General features: G+C 36.7%; 1 protein-coding gene across 5 annotated transcripts in view; it reads right to left on the reverse strand.

The window, feature by feature from the left end:
• Window positions 1-15,308, reverse strand: part of UNC5D (unc-5 netrin receptor D) — a 512,115-nt gene that overhangs the window by 295,451 nt on the left and 201,356 nt on the right. The window lies entirely within an intron of this gene.

The raw sequence follows: 15,308 nt of genomic DNA on the forward strand, positions 1-15,308 counted from the left end.
TCTGGCCATCTCTCAGTAATCCTAAAGATATATTAGAAACAAATACTGTCTCAGCCCTGGAGAGGTAGAAACACTTGTTATCATTTTGATCATCAGCACCAGAATGATCTTTAAGACAAATAGTGAAGAACTGTATTTTGAGGTGTATAATGCACACTTTTTTTCCCCAAATTTGTGAGGGAAAAATAAGGATGCACATTATACGTGGGTCATACTAATTCCACATCTATATAAGTATTTTCATTATTTTATGCTTATGAGTTAAAAGTGTAATTCTAGAAATCAATAATGATATCCGTATGCAAAATAATACCCTGGAATATGATAATCGGCTTTGTTGAACTTACAATGAACTTGCAATGATGAAGAGTTCCTGGCTTTCTAAGATGTGTAAATACCATAAATTTGTTACCGGTACATAAAATTTCTTGTACTTTGTATCTGTTCTTGTGTTTTGTAACTATAAGTTACATAAAATTTCTTGCACCATAATATGTTAAAAATAAATGCCAAAACGCCTTTATAATACAAAAAACAAGAACCTAAATGTAAACAAATAAAAATTTGAATTAAAAAATTACAACGAAACATTTTTTCCCTTAAGATTTGGGCCAAAAACGTGGGTGCACATTCTACAAGGGAGTGCGTTATACATGGTAAAGTATGGTAGATGGTATCAGTCTTTAATTATTACATTATTAACAACCCTCTGACCTATCCTGTTTTCTGAGTGTCTTACTTCTCAGGGCTTGTCTCTCATGACGTTATGGATTTCTCCTGTCGTGAATAAGAGTGAACCGATGAAATTATATAAAATATTATGGTGACTTTGAGTGTTATTACCACAACATCTTTGCGTCAGTAAAACAATTTTAAAAAGGAGGCTCTTTAAGGAAAATCTATTTATTAGTGTTGTTGAGACTCAAGAAGAGGCCATATCAGTATGATAGGAACCAAATGGTACAAGCCCTTGAAGGATAAATTATACATCTTACTGTAAGGTCAGTGATGAGCCATCCAAGGTCTAAGGACAGAAGTGATACAACCCAGGTTACCTCCTAAGATCACTTTCCCAGGTAAAGAGTGAAGTAGAGAATGGGTATCAATGGGGCAGTGTGCGAGTAGGGAGAACAGTTAGGAAGCTGTTTCAATGATGAGAAATATGAAATGGTATCTAGCACCAGAAATTGGCAGTGAGGATGGAGAAAAAGAGACTAGAAATATATTTTAGAGCATAAGTAATAAAATTTACTGATAAACTGGGTAGACTGAGGAAAAGACAGGCAATGAAAATAACTGGAGATTATGGCTTAAATAGTTGGCCAGCCAGCCAGTCCCAGTGGAAACCAAAGCACTGAACAGAAGTAACACCATGCTCTTTGGGAAGATCCCATCAAAAACAGAATAGAGAGGTTCTGTGGAATTGCAGTGGTTACCATTTTTTTAAATTGTTTTCTTTCCCTTCTCCCCCTTAACAGGCTTCTGACAAGGAGCTTGACACTGATGTCTTGGTGATTGAATATAAATATGCTTAATTCATTACAGGCAGAGATAAAGGAGCTCAGCTTTCCCTTAATGGTCATTACCTAGACATGATTACATTATAAATTGAAGCCAAGTCTCTGGAGGCAGCCAATCGATTGAGCAATTCACAAGCTCCTCCCTATCTCCCTGCATTTGGATGGCCCACAAATTTCCTGCTCCAGCAACCCTGTGTTAACCATTTTGAGCCTCTCATGTCAGAAAAGTAGTCTAAGTGACTGCCTCAAGAAAAATAATTAAAATGCTTTTATCTGTTCATGAGATTCAACCTAAGCTAATATATTGATTTAACCACTGCTTCTGTGAATGGTGTTTTTCAATCAATACCTCTTAGGCCCATGGCCATTGTGGATGGATACAAACAAACAAACAAAACAAACCAAACGCAACTCTCTGTGCTCCTTGACATTTATCTGTTACAATAAATGGAGAGATATGCATTCTTGGGTCTCTCTGTTATTAGGGAGTTCAACATTGGGGGAAGAACTATATTGCTATTCAGAACAAATTAAAATATATCACTTTCCACCTTCTATGCCAAATTCCCTTGATAACAGCCACCCTGATGGGTAATCCAATCTAATCTGTGCTCAGAAAGACTAGTCTGCTACCAAGTGTATGAAACAGAGATTAGAACCAACCTTGCCCCCACCCTCCAAACATGCCCCTACTGGTGGATGGGGATATATAAAGATTGAATATTTTGAGCTCTTTATGGCAAATAAACTTAGCAGACATACAAATTCATTTCTTTTGGCCACTATCAGTAGATGTCACTAGTAGTTGGTTGTGAGATGTCACTCTGAATTTAGCAAGGAAGGGTCTTTCAGAACCTAATTTGTTCACAATGATTAGAGGAGATATATCCAACTTTGTGCTGCTAATGGATGACTGAGATTTGGAAGCCTGTCCGCCAAAACTTAAAACGCTTCAGGACCAATGTCTCTTTCCTAATTCATGTGAGACTGAACAGGAGCACTAAAATAGTTGGAAGGATCTCTTTGATGGCAATTATAAGTTATATTGATAATAATGTTCATTTTTAAATTCAATGTTTTTATTTGTGGTCTCTCCTAAGTTTTATGAAGGTAGTATTTGTTTCATACATTATTTATCTAGCACATATTGAATCAGCATGATGGGAAAAATACTGGTGAATTAATAAATTCTATTTTGTCAGGCCTCATTTAGACAACTGTTTTTAATTCTATGGTCCGTTATTTTAAGAGGATTTTTAGTGTTTCCAAAACTGCCTGACCAAGATGGCAAAGGAACTAAAAAGTTTGTTATGTTAGCAACATGAAATTCAGCAGTGACATCTAGGATTGGAATGGAATGGGGATATAGTAGTACTCTTTATGGATTTGAAAATTATGTATTGGAGAAATTATAGGAGGAAGGACAATTAAGTTTGCCAACTGATCCGAGAAAAAGTGCTACATACCTCATTGCTGAATTTCACTAGGGTCACCTTCGAAGTACTCCCCTTGGGAAGCTACGCACTGACTCCAATGCCTTGCCCACCCTTCAAAGAAATTTTGGAACTCTTTTTCTAGAATGGCCATCAGAGCTATCATTGTATTACCCTGGGTGTTCTGAACGTTATCAAAATGTCTTCCTTTCAATATTTCCTTTATCTTTGGACAAAGAAAGAAGTCATTGGGGGCCAGATTAGGTGAGAAGGGAGGGTGTTTCAATACAGTTATTTGTTTACTGGCTAAAAACTCCCATACAGAGAGTGCCGTGTGAGCTGGTGCATTGCCGTGATGCAAGAGCCATGAATTATTGGTGAAAAGTTCAGGTCGTCTAACCTTTTCACGCAGCCTTTTCAGCACTACCAAATAGTAAACTTGGTTAACTTTTTATCCAGTTGGTACAAATTCATAATGAATAATCCCTCTGATATGAAAAAGAGGTTAGCAACATTGTTGCAACAAGTTCGTGAACTTAATTATTCTGGAACATCAGAACATCAGTTCGTACTTATTCTGGAACATCAAAAGTCATTTTTTTAAAATGTGTGGAAAGCAATGAAGGCACACTTAATTCAAGTTTAGGAAGACCATGCTCATAATCTGAATTACCTAAATATTAAACATCTACCTTGGGAAGAAGTGTATATCCCACTGATACATGTAGCCAAGCCACAGCTCAATAAACACAGCCACCTGAAATGCTACAGAAGATGCCTTGAACTAGACAAATGTCCCTTCCTCCTCACATGCCACGACTCAGTGACTTTCAGTCTCTAGATTAAAAAATGTATTTTGGCTTGTTTTAGATAGAAAATGATATACATCAAGCATATTCTAATTGCTTAGTTTGGTATATGGTAGGATATATTTGGTGGGATAAAGACAAAAGCACGTTTGGTTTGAAGTCATAAGTATCTCAACCAAGATGATAAAAGTGAGAATAAATAGAAAAGAGGATTTGAGGAATTTGGGCAGAATGCAACCCACACATCCTTGTGCTTAACTAGATTATGAGGTGAATATGTTGTTAAAAAAAAAAAGTACAGGGGTGATAATGAAGTTTCAGGCACAAATGAGTAAAAGAATATTGGTAATACTGACTTTTTTTTCCCTTATTTATTTATTTATTTATTTATTTATTTATTTATTTATTTTTATGTAGGGGAGAACTAGCTTTGGAGGAAAGACTCAAAGTTTAATTTGAATCAAAAGTTTAGTATGAAATATTGCACATATGAAAATATCCACCATAAGGTCAGACACTGGTCTCAAAATCAAGGGGACTCTTAAGACTGAAGAAGTGTCATAGCTGTTACAGAAGGAGAGGAGGAGAAGGAAGAGAGTTAGGGAAGTCATGGTAAATTTTAGAGCATAGGCTTAGGAGGTAGAGAGAAATGTGCTCAAATTTTGACACCAGAACTTGTTATCTGAGTCAAATTTAAATTTGTCCGTAGTAAGACCTATCATTTATTGTGTGCTAATTCTAGGCCAGACATGGCATAAAGTGTTTTACAAGTACTACAGTCAGTACAAAAACAGGAAAGTCATCTTGATTGTCCATCCACAGAACAATTAAAACATCACAGTAAATTAATAACATGAAATATTGTGTAGGTATTAAAAACTTTATTACATCTGTATCTATAGACCTGGAGAGAGATACTCACTATTCAGTCTAGCTATAAATAGATTTATATACTATGATCCTAAAAGGACCACAAATTATATACATTCTCTACCTATTATCTACCTAAATACCTCTATGAAACTTCAAATCCAATTTTTCAGGACATTCTTTTGACTCACTCTTTAATAGACTCAACACAATACATAAAGGTGTGGACAGCAAATCATCAGGCTGTTAATACTAGTTATTCTTGGAAACTAGAGGGTGTTGAAGTGGGATATGTAAAACCAAGCCAAACCAAAACAAAACCCAACCGAACAAATAGACTATATTATAAAGTTAAATAAAAATTAAAAATATAAAACTCTATCCATATTAGCATAAGATTCAAGTATCACTTATGCATATGAATAATAATTACAAGGTAACATTTTTTAATGAAACTATTGACTTGAGGAGATAAGATTGTGGGCAATTTTATATATATATATATATATATATATATATATATATATACACACAAATACTATGTATATAATATATATGCATTATGTGTGTGTATATATATATATAATTGCCCACTATATATGTGTGTGTGTGTGTGTGTGTGTGTGTGTGTGTGTGTGTATATAATGTTTTCACCTTTTTTCAATATTATATTCTTAAAAGACTAATCCTTATTTTATACCTGAATTCAGAGGTCAAAAAGGATGTATGGCTAGAGAAGAGTTTCGAGTATTTATTCTTGAGTTTAATACTACATAACACAACACAGAAAAACTACCGTGTTTCCCCGAAAATAAGACCTAGCCAGATGGTCAGCTCTAATGCATCTTTTGGAGCAAAAATTAATATAAGACCTGGTCTTATTTTACTATAATATAAGACTGGGTCTTTAATATAATAAATATAATATAATATAATATAATATAATATAATATAATATAATGTAATGTAATATAATATAATATAAAACACTGGGTCTTATATTAATTTTTGCTCCAAAAGACGCATTAGAGCTGTTTGTCCAGCTAGGTCTTATTTTCGGGGAAACACAGCAGTAAGTCATCAACTGTTAAAGTATGTATGTACAGTACAAATCTACTATATAAAGTGGGATTTTGCTTCTACATTTTCTATTTTTTGTAGTTGTTTTCCGCTGCACTAATTGCAGAGTAAGGAGCAAATACACACTGCCTTAGCTCTGATAAGAACAGGAGTAATATTACCCCTCTGCCTTTGGCTCACTAATTGTCTGCCGCATCAGATGGGCTGTGAGCACGTCATTTAAAGGTGAAGGTCAATCTCTTCTCTGGTAGACTAGGTTTGCCCAATATGTGCACAGCTTTACATGTTAAAAAACAAATAGTCAGTTGGCTTCAAAGAAGATTCTTTTCCTCCAAGAAATCAACTAAGAAACTTTGCCACAGAAACCCTTTGCAAGAACCTACTGACTTCTCAGGTTTTCATTTAGTTCACAAATTGCAGATTTACACAAAACTCTCCATTTGGCATCTCTCCAGTTCGAAGTCTAATTGTCATCTTAAACTACACACATCCAAAACTGAAATCCTCAGCCCCCACCCCAACATACTCTATCAGACTCTTTCCATCTCAGTTAAGGAAAATTTATCCTTTTAGTTACCAGACAAAGATATCTGGAGTCACTCTTGATAGACTTAACTCACATCCTAAATCCAATTTATGAGAATATCTTGGCTCTCCCTCCAAGATATATCCAAATGGGACCTTTTTCTTGTCATATCCACTGCTCTTACCATGATCAAAGCAACCATAATTTCTTCAACAAATAATTATAAAAGCCTCATAACCAGTCCCACTACCTTCTCCCTTGTGTTCCAGCAGTCTGACAGAAGGCAGAGTGATGGTTTTAAAAGGCAAACCGTAGCATTTCATACTTCGTTCAAAACATTCAACTGATTCCTCATTCTCAAATACTTCCCGTCAACTGTACATGCCTTCTACAACGCCACTGGCCTCTCCCACTGTAGATGTTCTGCTGGAGCGCTTCCCTCTGCCTAGAATGCTCTTATTTGATATTTACATTGCCAATTTCCCCTTTGAATTTCAAAGGTTATCTTTTCAATAAGGGCTACCCTAACCAGTCCAAATAAATGGCAACCTCTCCTGATCTCCTTTATCTCGCTCTGTTCTTCTTTCCATAGCACTTTGGCCTTCTAGCATTCATTATAACTCACTTAGTTATGAGGTTTATTATATATTTCTTGCCCTGCCCCTGCTAGAATGTAAGGCCTATAGAAACATATCTGTCTGTTCTAATCACTGATGTATCCCAGCTATCTAGAAAAGATGTTCTCATACAGTAGGCCTCAATTTATATCATTTAATAATGACTTCTGTTTGTTTTATCGTACCGACCAGAGTTAAACAATGAAAAATATTTGTCTTAGTGTTTCTCTACCAAAGTACCTCTTCAAGATTCCTCAGGAACGTCACCAAACAAAGATCTGATCCTTGTAATACCTAAACAAAATAATTCTCAAAAATCCAGTGAGTTTTCAATCTCATTAACAACTCTAACAAAACAACGGCTTTCTTCTTCTACGTATTTCAAAATGCCTCAGGGTTCTTTTGTTTAGGTTTTTTTTTTTCTTTTTTGCCTTAATTTAGAATTTTCTTTTTTTTTTTTTAAGGGACAAAGTGTGTGTATGTATTGCTGTTTATAACTTTAGTGTCCCTTTTCTTCAGAAGAATAGTTTTATGATAGTGCAATCACATTCCTCTAAGAGCCAATATAGAGAAATCAATTATCGATAACGATTATGTGTTCAATACTCTACATCTAAATCACAAATTTATTACTGAAATACCACACAATAAAATGCTGGAGACTAAAATGATCTTGAATATATTTTTTTAGCACTTCATTGTGATCACTCAGAAGAGACAATAGTAATTTGTCAGAGATCACCATTAGCACTGTGTATGGTAGCGGTGAGTCAGTCAGTAGCACATACCAGAGGACTGAATGAAGGATTCTCCATATTTCCATGTACATATTGTTGATGCTAATCCTATATGACCATTCATCCAGTCATGGGATCGACACTTTTACCCCAGCAATCAAATATGGAGAAAAGCAATTACTGATTTCAATTCCTTTGCATTCCTTCTCTAATAAAATCACAGTAGTGCCCCCTTATCCATGGGGAGGTACATTCTAAGATCTCCCGTGGATGCCTGAAACTGGAGATAGTACTAAACCCTATATATACTATTTTTTTTCTATACATACCTATGATAAAGTAAAATTTATTAATTAGGCAAAGAGATTAACAATAATAAAACTGAACAATTATAACAAAATACTATAACAAAAGCTATGTGAATGTGGTATCTCTCAAATATTTGATAATCAATCTGATAACTAAGATGATTACTAGTTATCTAACGAAAGTAACTAACAAGCATGGATATACTGGACAAAGGGATGATGCACATTCTAGGTGGGACAGAGCGGGTAGCGTAAGATTTCATCATGCTACTCAGTACAATTTAAAACTTATGAATTATTTCTAGAATTTTCCATTTAATATTTTCAGACCATAGTTGATCATGGGTAACTGAAACCAGGAAAAGCAAAACTGCACATTGCGGGGGTTGGGGAGCAAGTTACTGTTCCTATATAAAGAATCACAGCCTCTCAAAGGCTAACAAATAATTTATTAGAAATTTCAGGAGACTTTCTGCTCTGGGTTTGAGGCAGTGCAAGCTTACTGGTTCTGTGTGTGCCCTCACCGTCAGAAAACAGGAATAAAGCTCTTCAAAGCCTCTAAGACCAAACAGTATGGGTTAGACAAGAAAATGCAGCAATTCAGAACTGGAGATGTTTCTACAAACTGCATTACTATTTCTGAGCTCCAAAGACAAATAACATTTCTCTAAATCTCTCATTCTAAAAGAAATCATTCTCTCCAACGAGTTGCCCTTTATTTCACTCAATTTCTTTTTCTAAAACCCCCTTCTACAATGACTAGTCTGAAAGGTAATTTAAATAAACTCAATAGCTAAGAATGAGAAGCTGCAGTGTAATTCAACCAATAGAGCCTTAAATCCCTAATGATCTAATTAAAAGCAGGTAAAAGAATGTTGTACTTGACTTTTCTGCTTCCTCAGATACTTACACTCGATCAAAAAGCACAGAAATGTTTAATGTTATTAACACATTTCAATACCATCAGCTTCAGATCTGATATTCAAAAACATTTAAAATACAACCCAAATTAAGGATCAGAATCCAGTGTTGATTTCTTCATTCAGCGACGGATATACACATATAAGAAAATCATGGTCTTCTGCTTAAAATTTGGTTCCTTTATGAAGAAATAATTTTAGCACCAAGCTGTGAGGGTTGGGGGAACACAGGAATTTGAAATAAGAATCTTAGCAAGAGCAGATATTGAAAGCTAAGTTTGCTTATGATTTTTTTAACAAAATATTAAAGTACACTGCTGCAACTTTTTTTTTTTTTTTTGATGATAACAAGTCATTTTTGCAGAAGCTGCTGAGGAGAAGGGGCTTTCATATGTGCGCTTCTAATCTATGGACTGTTGATATTCAATGAAAAGTTTAATCACGAACCTGAAAGAACAAAGTTGGTACATCAATATTTAAACTAAGGCCACTGTGTTTACTTTTTCATGGGGGCTCACATAGATTTCGTCACATTGTGAAATAATCCAAATAAAAATTTTAAAGTTTTGAAGTGTAAACACTTGATTAGTCTGGATTTTTATCTTATTTTATAATAGAGATTCTGAATATTTGCTGGAGATGTGTCAATATCTAAGGGTTATGACAAAGAAAAGTATTGGTTAAATGTGCGAATTATAAATCTGTACACAATTCCATTCCTTCTTAAAATGAAATTCTGTGGATTAATATAAGGCCTTTTATCTATCTTCATTAGTGATGTTAGCTTTGGCACGGAACTCAAAATTCCTTATGAATATTTACTTTTATTTACCAATGTTCATGCTCAAAGATTGTCTTCCTACTTAAATGTCTAGTTATGGAAATAAAAATATAGAAACTCAATAAAAGTGGTTAATTACTTTGTGTGATTACCAGAAAGAATTCAAGACATGGTAGAATTATGTAATTTGTATAAGTTGCACTTTGTATCCCGATGTAACCACTGAGTAGTGATTAATGGGTGTTTGGTAAAAAGTGCAGAATGATAATGCAATATTAGATGTTTGGTTCATGAGACACTGGGTGTAGTTAGTTCTCAGTTTTTGCTATATTTTGCCCTTCTGCATAGCTTAATGGCCACACGATTGTCTTTGGATGGGTGTCAGAATAGCCTGTGCATAGCTCCATTCAAATTTTCTCCACACACACAAATTCAAAAATAATTATTTTTGACACAAAAACATCATTAATGGCACCTTTAAACAATGAGTATCATAAAAATCATGCTGTGAAGGAAAAGCTGACTTTCAATGATGTGATAGACTTTGAAATTATGCAGGTAAAAACCCAAATGATATGTAATGGCTGAGAAAGAGAAAACAAACAAACAAACAAAACAGACAAAAGAGAAGATAAAATACCATGAATCTCAGGCTTTTGGAAGCAACATGTAGACTAGGAATAATTACTATGGAAAAAGAAATTCTTAAACTAATCAGAGAGAGAGAGAAAGAAAAAGGTTACATTCTAATGTTTGAACACATGAAAATTAGGCCCTGGAATAACTTCAAAATTAAGTGAAATGATTCACAAAAACAGGTAAATGTCTTTGAAAGTATAAAAAGGGACCCTAGAAGATTAGAAGGAGTGTCATTTCAAGTGCAGCAAATCAGATAACCCAGAAGGACCACAAGGGGGATGGCTGCCTGGGAAAGGCAAAGGGTGCTGCTAAACATTCAAATGAATGTCTGGCTATAATGCTCATAGAACGAATGAGATGCAGACACTGGAAAGAGGGACCCAATTCCAGGAACAAGGGAGAAAAAAGAAAATAAGAGGAGAACAGAATGAAAATAAATATTAACACCAGAATAGGTGATCAAAGCTTCACAACTCAATGTCCAGACCTTGGGCTGTGAAGCTTGAAAGAAATGAAAAGATACATATGCATAACCCTTCATTTATTTTTCCAGCCTGAGTTTTGAGGAGAAAAAATAAACAGAAAAGAACTGCTGTAGATGGTGGCTGTCTTGATTTTCAGGAGAGGTCTGACTTTCACTTAAGAGCTAAGCTAGGACAATGCCCTTGAAGAAGGAAGGATGGGAGATGACAAAGAATGGAAACTTGGCCTGAAAATAATCTAAAGGAAGCAGCTTGTCAGTGGTGGCGCTGAGGACAGATAGTTACTGTTCTCAATCCGTGTCGTGAGGTTCCCAGTTAAAGCCAGAGTGTGTTCATGTCCATTATCACAGAAGGGATCCCTTTCTCCTTATCAATCTTCATACACAACACCCCAAATCATGTACATAGGGAAATGCTGATATGAATGAGAAGACAATCAGAGATTCATCAAATTTTAGATTTGGAAGAAAACTCTACAAGCATTTAGCGAGGTACCTTCATATGATAGCTAGATGAATAAACTATTACCCAGAGGGATGATACGTCTGGTTGATTTTACATCAGAGCCAAGACTAGGCCTCAGGCATCCCTCCCTGGAGGCTGGTATTTGGCATTCCAGTATGCTTGCGAAGATCACTGGCCCGACTCAGTGGTTCTTAAAATGTGTGTTTGCAGCAGTCATTGGAAGGCTTGTTAAAAGGTGATTCCAGCAACACTGATCCTAACCCAGTAGCCAGAGACAGCAAGTAGGCCTGAGCCAGAAAGAATTATGCCAGCTCCCACACAGCACCACTACCTTAAAAATCCAACATAAGCGACGTTAACTGACGTCTTGGTATGCAAGATACTGCCTGATGATGCCGTCAATGCTGACGAAAACACTGCCTTCAATTGAAAATTGAAAGAATTTTCAATGTAGTAATTACACTACTTATTCCACGCCAAGCACCCAGGGGCGCTCTGTAAAGGGTAGTTGAAAGGGATAGGTGCCAAAACCTGTCTGCTAGTGCTCCACACATGTTCGATAGTAGAATGAAATGATACCTCTCCGAGCACAATATGGATGGCACCTCCCCACATATGCTCAGAATAGAAACTGGCTGAGTCATTGTGGTCATAAGTGCCAATAGCATATACCTATGCCACAATGTTTAAAAACTTAAATAAGAACAAGAAATTAGGACCCAGACTAATTTGTCCCCATCTTCTTGTTGGGACAAAATGCAAAATGGTAGGAAAGTTTGGGGACAAATAATTCTCAAAGAAGATGTCAATTTGCCTCCCTCCCACCCCCCTCCTCCCACACACCTGTTCAGAGGGGTCAGGCCTGCGTGACGGCTGGGTCCCTTTGGAAATCACTGGGAAGGGGCTGCTGAAACTAGAGGCATAAGATAAGCCTGCGGCACTTTAGCTGGCTGACGGTCCTACCTACGAAGTACAGAGCACTGGCAAGCCTGAAGCTCAAGTTCTGGGATAGGTCAGCACAGGGAGGGAAAAAGGTAGCCAGGCTCTGGGTGGCTTTGATAGCTGCTTTGGGCCTGAATGTGGCTGCTGTGTAGGCATGTCTAGCCAAAAAGGTCACGCTGTGGCCAAAAACAGATGTGCAGCAGTCCCAGACCCAGCCCTCCTGCGTCTTGCTGTCTCATTGGGGAGCTCTCATTTTGATTGTCGCTGATAGCACCAAGGCCAGATTCCTGAATTAAACTCCTTGTTTATTTAACATTTTTTTGTAACCATTTAGGAAAAAGTAAACAAAACCAAAAAAAACAAAGAAGTAAACACTCTTCCCTTTCCTGCTGGATATCTTTCCCTCTTCCTCCAAATGTGAGAAGTCCAGGTTAAGCCTCCCAGACCTCTCTGGGGAGGACACTGAACTCAGTCCCTGTTTCCTCCTCACCATTCAACCTCCCACAATTTAAGTAATTTACCCAATAAATGACCGCACGTACTGAGCCTCACATAATTAATACCAATCACCTAAGGAGATTTTTATAATTCATTCCTCTAGTGGGCCGCCTTTCCACCACTCTAAAGTGGCTCAGTTCACTAAAGCCTTATATAAAACTTTTATTAGTCAGGAAAATTTATCTTAGCTACTGCAACAAGCAATGAATCTCAGTGACCTAATACAATGAAGGGTTATTCCTTGCTCACATAAAATCCAAAGTAGGTCAATAGGGGACCTCCCTGTCCTGCACTCAGGGACCTATAATCTTGCCATCTTGTGATGCCACCATATCAACAAGTGGCCCTCAAGGTTGCTGAGGGAGAGAAGTGAGAGATGAGGCATCATGCTGGCTTTTAACAACCTCCACCCAAAAGTAATATATTGCACTTTTGTTCAGTCACGAGAACTAGCCCCATGGCTTCACCCTAATCCCAAAAGAGACAAAAATGAGGAATATTTAAAGTGCACAAACTCTATGACAGTAATATTTCTTACATATAATATTAGCATACATCTCATATCTGGAAGGGTCTTTTACTCATATTCTTATAGTCTACCTCTCGATAGTAGTTATCCCTGTTTTGGAAGCTCAGAAACATTCTCTTTGGGTGTTTTAGTGAGGTAGCTGGGTAAATTGAAAACCATTAAAAAAAGATCAAACAAAAGAAACAAAATTGAGTGTCAAACAAGCAAAAAAAAAAATGTCTAAAGTATCATAAAAAAAGAAAATGCCAGAAAGTAGACAAGATTAAAGATGAGCTGTGGTACACAATCAGGATAGGGGTGAGTGGAACATAAAAAGGAAAAAAAAAATCACAATTGATATTCCTGACGAACTCATCACATGGATTTGCATCTGAATATAAATATCCTGTGATGCAAGTACCCACACCCACCCCAACATAGCCAAAAATACCACTGTTAAATTGCCAGTTATGTGCACAAATGGGTCTTACTTAAAGCCCCCCCAAAAAATGGAATTTAATTATTATCATGCTGGTTTCTATCTTTCACCATTCAGTATCCTTGGTTGAGAATGCTGTCTTAATAAAAAAAGATTAGATGTTTTTCATATTTTTTGAGCTGTAGAGAGCTGTTGAGCTTGTGATAGGAATTCTTTCAAATTCTTGGTAAGTGCTCATTGTGCAAAGGTTGGGAAAAAGTGAATGTCTGAAGTATTTGCTAACCATCCACCTCTTCAATCATCATCCATCCATCCATCCATCCATCCATCCATCCATCCATCCAGTATTGAATGACTGCCATGTGTCAGGTACTATTCTGAAGTTTGGTGATACAGCCGTGAAAAAAGCTTACAAAAATCCCTGTGTTTACGGACTTTACCTTCCAGCGTAAATCTGGATTCCCTAGTTTGTAAGATATTTTTCTAGTTAGCTGTTTTCTTTCAGTCTTCCTTTTCTTTCCCCGCCTCCCACAGATAAACTTGATAGGCTTGTTTCCAGATTCTACACCCTCTCTCATTTTTCCCCACATTGTCAACGAAGGTTGACACTTTCCCTGTAATCGAGGTCATCAGCTCATTGTTTCTTAGAAGTTCTGTCAGGAAAATCACATTTAAAGAAACACTACATTCTACAATTGACAACTTGAATACTATTTTCACATTTTCCTTCGCTTGGTTCACTGCTTGATTAGTCAGGCAGGGCAACGACTCTGTTTTACCTCTATGATTTGCTTTGGTTACTCTCACACCTGTGCCATTAACCCCCTGTGGAAAAGTTGGCTTCCAACACCCCACCTTTATGCAATGCCTTCCATCCTAGTATCTTTATTTTCCATTGTTCATTCTTTCTCACTCTCCACTCACAATTCTTAATGTCAGGATAAGTAGTGTATTAGAGAATGGTTCAATATGAGAGGAAACTGGGTTCTATGCTCATCGTTACTAAATACTCTGAGTAAGTTTATTTTCCTCTTTTGCGTTTCCAGAGGATTCTTGGTTCTGAGTTTCTGAGCAAAGAGCATTTACTCCATCTTTTATTGACCAAGGTGTGTTATGGTGACAGAGACTACATGCTCTATTTTTATTTACCCAGAATGGTCTCTATTTCACACATCTCTTCCCATAAGTATGCTATCATTCTTGTCAGACTGTCTTAATTGCCATTAAAAACACAAGGTTACAGTTCATATGGTTGTTTACCAGGGCATTTTGCATTCAGATAAAAAACTTCCCGCTTTTCTCAGAGTTTTTCCAAATAGACCTTTTTCTAGCTTCCTCCCACTCTACCATTTATCTCAGCTTAAGACCACTTATCAACTTACGGTTCACGCTGCCAACCCACTCTTGTCTCCAGGACTCGCTCATCATTCCCTTATTTGTGGACGGTTCTCCCAGGCTGATACTCACCAAACCCTCTCCCTCTTTTTTCACTACAGGTTCTGAACCCTCCTGCACGGGCACCATCTCCGTGACAATTCCCCAAGCCCCTACACATACACTCTCTTTCATCATGAAGTTTTTTTCTGATTTATAGGAATAGTTAAGTGTTCTTTTGAGGAAATCATTTTGTCTGACTACTCAAATCTCAAGACTCCTTTTGCTTTCTTAAAATAGATTTAATCCCTAGTTTCTACATAAGTGGAAAACTTCATTTAAACACTGGGTATTTGAAGT

The sequence above is a fragment of the Rhinolophus ferrumequinum genome, chromosome 4, assembly GCF_004115265.2.
Source record: "Rhinolophus ferrumequinum isolate MPI-CBG mRhiFer1 chromosome 4, mRhiFer1_v1.p, whole genome shotgun sequence".
NCBI classification, from domain to species: Eukaryota; Metazoa; Chordata; class Mammalia; order Chiroptera; family Rhinolophidae; genus Rhinolophus; species Rhinolophus ferrumequinum.